Genomic DNA, 7,778 nt, shown 5'->3' with positions numbered 1-7,778 from the left:
TTTGGTCATGGTGTTTCATCACAGCAACAATAATCTAGAATGTTGAGGGCCATACAGACAATGGAGGCCTGGCCTATGGAGTTTCAGGGCCATTTGCTATTTTGAATTAAGATTCTGTCATTCTGGACAGCTGGGATTGACGAGTCAGCCATGATTAACAAGAGACCAGCACCGCTGAAGTGAAACCTTTGTGTTACTGGAACAATTGATGCTGGTTAGCTGGAGTTAAGAGATTAACAATGATTAAGAAGAAAGCAGCATCATCAAGGTGAAATCTTCTGGGAAGTGTTTCCTCAAGGTCAGCACATAGAAGTTGTGTTCCAGAAGTTGCTGAGGTTATACCTTAAACTGATCAAAGTTGGTAGTGTAAGAGTCACCTGGTGGTACTGGTTTTGAAAGCATAAAGCAGTCATAGAGAGCAATTTGGCACTATGAGAGGCTAGGAGAGGCCACTGGTTAAAGTATAACCTCTGTGGCAGTTGAAGGCCCAGAATGAAGGGGTTATACAGAGAAGTTTTAAACTTGGCATTGGGGGCTCAGTGAAAAAAGTGTGATGGTTTGAAAAAGAAAAGGTCCCCATAGGGAGTGGCACTATTAGGAGGTGTGACTTTGTTGGAGCAGGTATGGCCTTGTTGGAGGAAGTGTGTCAGTGTGGGCTTTGAGGTCTCCTATGCTCAAGCTACACCCAATGTGGCACACACAGTTGCTTCTGCTACCTGTGGATCAAGATATAGGACTCTTAGCTCCTTCTCCAGCACCATGTCTGCCTGCACGCTGCCGTGAAGATAATGGACTAAACCCCTGAAACTGTAAGCCAGTCCCAATTAAATGTTTTTCATTATGAGAGTTGTCATGGTCATGGTGTCTCTTCACATCAATAAAAACCCAGAAGTTGGTGCCAGGGATTATGGTATTGATGTGATAAGCCTAGCTATGATTTTGTTTGGAGTAATATGGACTTTGGTACTTTTGGTTAGAAAAGCAGTGGAACACTTTAAGCACTGCTTAATGGGCCATCCTACTAGGAGCATGGAAGACAGTAGTACTAAGAGTTATTTGATCTGTTGGGTCTCACTCAAGAGGATGCAGAAGAGAATTTTAGTATGTTGCGTAGAGATCGTTCTCATAATATTTTGGTGAAGAAGGTGGCTGCTTTTTTCCTTTGTCCAAACAGTCTACCTGAGACTAAAGTGAAGAGATTTGGACTAATTCCACTGGCAGACAAAATCTCAAAACAGCCTGGTATTGACTCTGTTGTGTGGCTATTAGTGTTAACTCTAATGAAGATTTATAATGAGAAGAGGCAAGCTGAGCAAGGAAAAATACATAATGTACAATTTGAGGAGAAAAAGAACAGGAAGTGGAATGGACCTAAGGCTTCTGTTCAAGGAGATAAACAGATTGAAGAATGGAATAAAGGGAATAGTGATCTCAGGGCAAGACCCTACACAGCTAAGCTTCTAACTTGTGAAAAGGAATTAAAAAACAGCATAGGTCCAGGCATGGTGTTACATACCTTTAATTCCAGCACTCAAGAGACAGCGGCTGGTGGGTCTCTGAATTTGAGGCCACCCTGGTCTATAGATTGAGATTCAGGACAGCCAAGTTTAGGCAGTGAAAGGAACCGTCTAAAACACAAAGCTGGTGAAGATGTAATTGAACAACGGGGTCATGTTACAGCCCCAGCAAGCAGCAAAGCTTGGAAGCTTCAGCCATGTGATTCTGGCTTTAGAGTCAAAGATAGAAGAAATGGGTAATGGAATTTGCCTCTGCATCTAAGGAAAGATGCTGAGGCCAGGCATGTGTTAGGGGTGTCCCTAAATGGAGGTTCAGAGGGGCCATTGCATGAAGCTACGAAGGTGAAGCCTATATTGCCTTGGAGATTCCAAGATGTGGGAGATGGCTGTCAAGGAAAGATGCTAACAAGGATTGGAACCATCCAAGAGAAAGAAGTATGCTGCAGTTAACAAAGCTGAAAGGAGTTGGAGATCTGAAGAGTGTTTGGACATCAGACATGGAGATGCAGAGCTTGGAGTTTGCCCACCTGGTTTTTGGTCTTGCTTTGGTCCAGTATTTCCTCACTATGCCCCCTTCCCTACGTTTGGGAGCAGTAATATTATATCCTATGCCATTATATGTTGGAACTATCTGATCTGCTTTTTTGATTTTGATTTTACAGGGGATTGCAGTTAAGAGACTGCATGAATCCTAGAAGAGACTTTGAACTTTAGACTTTCAACTAAGTTTGAGACTGTTATAGGCTTTGGGGACTTCTGAAGTTGGACTGAATGCATTTTTGCATTATGATATGGCTGCAAGCCTATGGGAGCTAGGGAGTGGCATGTGGTGGTTTGAAAGAAAATGGCCCCCATAGGGAGTGGCACTATTAGGAGGTGTGCCTTTGTTGGAGTAGGTATGGCCTTGTTGGAGGAAGTGTGTCACTGTGGGGATGGGCTTTGAGGTCTCCTATGCTCAAGCTACACCCAGTGTGGCACACACAATTGCTTCTGCTACCTGTGGATCAAGATATAGGACTCTCAGCTCCTTCTCTCAGCACCATATCTGCCTGCATGCCACCATGAAAATAATGGTTTAAACCTCTGAAACTGTAAGCCAACCCCAACTAAATGCTTTCCTTTATAAGAGTTACTATGGTCATGGTGTCTCTTCACAGCAATAGAAACCTTAACTAAGATAGTGTTATTGTACAAGTGTGAGTACCTGAGTACTCTTAGAACCCAGAAAAAGCCACATGTGTAGTACACTTCTGTTAACTCAGCTCTAGCATGAAGACCAGCTAACCTGTGATACACAACCTCGAATCAGAGACCATGTTTCAAAGAAGGCAACACCTGAGGTAGCCTCTGATCTCAACATGCATTCCTTGCACACACACACACACACACACACACACACACACACACACACTCAGAAGAAAGAGATTCAAAGAAGCACCTTAATCTTCTGCCTAATGACAGGAAAGAAATTTCCCCATGGAGGGTTGGGATGTCAAGGACATTAGGAACTCTAAGGTTTTAGATCTTGCCCCAAAGTAACATTGTGGGGATGAACCTAGGAAAAGTTATCCCTCCAGCCCAATACACCCAAAGAAATGCAGGGCACAGTGGGTCCAAAGCATGTTCACCCTGGATCCTGCAAACTTATAGGAAGAAGTCTGGCCAATACTAAAACCAACCTTGTCAAGAACAAAGAAAATCACGCTGGCTTGGGGCCAATTGCAGTTAGGGAAAACAAACATATCCAAATGGCTTCAGTATTAGGATTCTGCCACCCCAGCTGCCTGACCGCACATGCGCAGTTCAGTCGCTAAGCAAGGGGTCTTGCGTCTTACATCATCCATGTGTTGTGTGATTGCGCAAATGGGTGCAGTGTGGTCACACAATCAGTGCATGCCTGGCGTAGCTCCATAGCCCACCTGCGCATGTGCAGGGGAATCCTTAGAAAGTCGGACATAGACTCCTCCCCTCTCTTCTGTCTGTCCTATCCTGCCCCCACGATCTCTCTCTCTTTCCGCACGTGAGTCTCCTCCAGACCTGGTTACCTCCGCCCCCCCCCCCCCCCCCCGCTCCCCCCTCCCAATAAAGCTCTGATACTGGGCTTTGTTGTGTCTCATGACCTTTTCACCCAGTAACAGTGCCGCTATTATTCTTCAAAACAACACTCAGAATTATGATCAAAACTTCAAGCCGTGTGGTAGTTACATCACTGGCTTGTTGAGAATTAGGGAGGGTACTGACAGAAGTCAAGCTATCTTGTAGAAAAGGGTTGAATATAGGGAAGTGGAGAGTTCCCCGACTGTTCTTGAAAGCTGGATAATCGCAGTTTGGTCTAGTCCACAGGTTAACATGCATATGAGTACGTATGTAGGCAGTCCGGCTAAAAGGTGAAACTGCAGACGTGTTCGTTAACAACGGCCTCTGGGTTTGTTACCTTTCTGTTGCTGTCATAAAATACCGTGAACAAAAGCAACTCAAGGGAGCAAGAGTGTATTCTGGCTTGGATTCCAAAGGGAGAGAGACTCCATAATAGCTGGGGAAGGGAAGGCATGGTAAGAGGGCAGGAACAGGAAACTGGCTGACCAAATCTTTATTCATAAAGCAGGAAACAGAGAGAGGAAACAGGATGTGGGACAAGGCCGTCCACCCTCCATGCCCACCCCCAACGATGTATTTCCTCTAACAAGGCACCACGTCCTGAAGGTTCCGTAACCTATTCACACAGGGACGCGAGCTGGGAACCAAGTGTTCCAGTACGTAGCCCCTGTGGGGAACATTTCTCATTCAGGCGACCACGATAAGCCTTCACTGCTTCCACCACAGCCAGGGCATCAGATGCATCGCCATGGTGAGTTAGCTCAGATTCCAGTCCCTTCCTAGAGCCTCAGGTTTCTCGTATACTTAGATAACCAGAACAGCTCCTATAGACAGCTGACCCATACCCTGGACTCAAGACTGTAGCTCTGTATCTGTGTTCTGGTCCCTGAGTCCTCAGTACGAACACTCCCAGCTTGTAAAGTGTGATGTGAAACCAGAGAGCCTACCATCTGGACACCTGTATCATTGCCACCTTAGACTGTCCAGTCATGTTCCCAGGCTTTAATGCCCATGGTTAAAGATGAAAATAAAATGGAGTAGCATTGGTTTGAAGCACTCTAAGCACAGTTGGGAGGCTGTGGATCCTTGGTACAAATAATCTGATTGTGACAGTGGTTCTGGAGCAAATAGGAAGTTTGCTGTGAGATTGTGTCTCCTAGATAAATGAGAGAAGCTTGGCCCGTGAAGTCTCACCATTATGTCTGTGACATGGAAACACGAATTGATATACTAACATGGAAAGGGGAAAGCTTAGGAGGCCTCCACCCCAGCACTACAGGTAACTAAGAATCCTGAGTGCAGGGATGTATATTTTAAGAAGTATGTGCTGCTGTAAAAGGCTCTCTTCTGGGCATGGAGTTGCTCTTGCCTCTATGAACACAGCACCGACCTCCACTGGAGTGCTCCATCAGCATTTCTTCAAGATGAGCAAGAGTCTCCTGACTTCCCTCCTCTGCCGGAGAAGCTGTCCACAGTCAATAGTTGTTAGGGAAGAGGCAGTCATAGTCCTCAGTGGTGTAGTCTCTAGAAAGTTGCCTTTGCTTTCCTGAGACTTGAACTCCACCGAATATTGAACTCTCTAGTGGCGTCTTTCTTCATGTTGCTTTACAGTGTCTTCTTAGCACAGTACATACGGACCCTTTAAAGGTGGTACACAGCAACGTCTCAAGATATCAATTAGAGTGTATTTTGTAAAGGTGGCATTTGCACTGTTTTTCCCCCTTCTTCTAGCTAATTATTCACCTTCCCAAACATGCTAAAACTTAATTGTCTATGATATTTGAATCAGTTCTGGGATTCTGCATGTCAGCCCCATGGAAGCAGTATCTAGGGAATATTTGGAACAATGGATTAAAGTATGATTCTGCAAAATAGCATTCTGGACTGTTTTCCTTGTTAATTAAACACTTTACCAAACTGAGACCTTTCTAATGAAGTCTTTCTTTGTAGTGGTTCCCAGTGTTTTCTGAGCATCTGGCCCTTTAGAGCTATCTCTTGGGAATATAAACAAAGGCATACCTCTAAAAGACTATTCCACACGATTTCTCCTGTAAACTGAAAGTTAACAAACGTGGGAACTCTTTGTAAGAAAAAAAAAAGTCTGCGTCCAGGTGATCCTGAACATGCGTCCAGGTGATCCTGAACACTCGTGATCGTAAATGTCTTCTTTGGTGGAATTAGACAGCAGTTCATAAACTGTGTGTGTCTCTGTTAGAAGCCGTTTATCCAGAGCTTGTGGAGGCCTGTGTGCTCAAGCGAGATGACTCGGTATCTCCATTTCTTCAGCTGTAAAATGCCTTTGATTAAGTACAGTTTTAAAGTATTATATACATAGTTAAAGTGCTTTGTCATATGGCTGCCTTGGTATTCCTTTCTTTTCACTAGCATGAATAAATGTAAATTTCTAAAGAAAGCTGAGGAAATATAGGCACTGCAGGAGAGTGACTTAATCATTACTCAGTTAAGATGTGTTTGTCTTTCCATTCAGATCACTATTGTCATTTGGCTCAGGCGTCCTTCTTTGTTTCTGGAATATTACAACAGCTTCTATACTTCAGTATTGTGCATGTTCTCTCAATGTATTTCTCCAATCTGTCACTGAACTCCTGGGGACTCGACTAAAACACATTATATTTTTCTTAGCACACAGCTAACGTGAAGATAATCTTTCGATTCTTCTGGGCTTACAGGATGTCAAATCCCTGTGCTACACTCAAGGCTCTTTTAACCTGTCCACAAGGCATCTTTCTGCCCTCATTTTTAGATACTTTCTCTCATGCACTAAAGATTCCCTCACTGTCTACATATGCTCATTCATTTTCAAGGCTTGAAGCATCCTTATCTTCCATACAAGAGGAAAATGGACCCATTCTTCAAGGCCTAGATACAACATTAGCCCTTTGTATAAAATCCTTAAAAATGAAATCATGTGCATACATGTAACAATATGTGGACTGAGCAGATTATATTTATATATTTAGGAATACATAATTTTTTTTTTTGAGCTAAGGACCGAAGCCAGGGCCTTGTGCTTGCTAGGCAAGCACTCTACCACTGAGCTAAATCCCCAACCCAGGAACACATAATTTTAAAAGAGGCCAGAGGCCACGAGTTTAAGAGCAAGCAGCAGGTGGGGGGTTGGGTAACATGAAAGGTGTTGGAGGTAAAAAGAGGAAAAGGGGACATAACATAATTATAGCTTATTTAAAAAAAATAAAAAATAATTAAAAAGAAAAAGATGCCCTCATGTCAGCAGCCTGTCTTATCCCACAACAGTCACACTTATGCTTATGTAATAAAGCCTTCGATTTAATTTCCCACAAATTTAGTATTCAAACCTAGGGCTGTTGGTTTTTTTAATTTATTTATTTATTTATTTATTATGTATACAGCATGTTTGCCTGCAGGCCAGAAGAGGGCGCCAGATCTCATTACAGATGGTTGTGAGCCACCATGTGGTTGCTGGGAATTGAACTCAGGACCTCTGGAAGAGCAGTCAGTTCTCTTAACTGCTGAGCCATCTCTCCAGCCCCGGTTTTTTAAAATTTTTTAGAATCTTTTCCTTTCTTTTAATCCCACAAATTTTCTTTGTATTTTTATTTTCCAGTCTTTTATTAGTTCTTTGAGAATTTTATCCAATGTATTTTGATCACATTCATCCACTCCCCAACTCCTCACAGATCCATTTACCTTACCCAGCCAACTTTGGATCTTCTTTTTTTAAAAAGAAAATCAGGTTCAGTTTGTACTGTCCTGCATACTTGGGTGTGTTGCCTTCCACTGGAGTGCAGTTGACCTACAAGGGACCACACTGTTAAAGAAATTGGACTCTGTCTCTCCAGCAGCTATCCGTTGCCCATAGCTCCTCAGTTAGGGGTGGGATTTCCTGTCCACCTCCTCTTCCTATGCTGGGATTCGATCTGGCTTGAGTCTGCACACACGCTGTTACCGTTACATGAGTTCTCCAGGGCAGCTGCCCTGCTGTATTGTGAAAGCACCCTTTCCTTGCAGTCCTCCACCACCTCTGGCTCCTACATCCCTTCCACCTCTTATTCTGCCATGATCCCTGAGCCTTGGTCGGGGTGGAGGGTGTGACATAGGTGTCCCATTTAAGACTGAGAACTCTGTGGTCTCTTATTTTCTGCACCATAGCCAGTTGTGGGG

Source organism: Peromyscus leucopus, chromosome 17 (assembly GCF_004664715.2).
Source record: "Peromyscus leucopus breed LL Stock chromosome 17, UCI_PerLeu_2.1, whole genome shotgun sequence".
Lineage (NCBI taxonomy): Eukaryota > Metazoa > Chordata > Mammalia > Rodentia > Cricetidae > Peromyscus > Peromyscus leucopus.
This window is presented reverse-complemented; position numbering follows the sequence as displayed.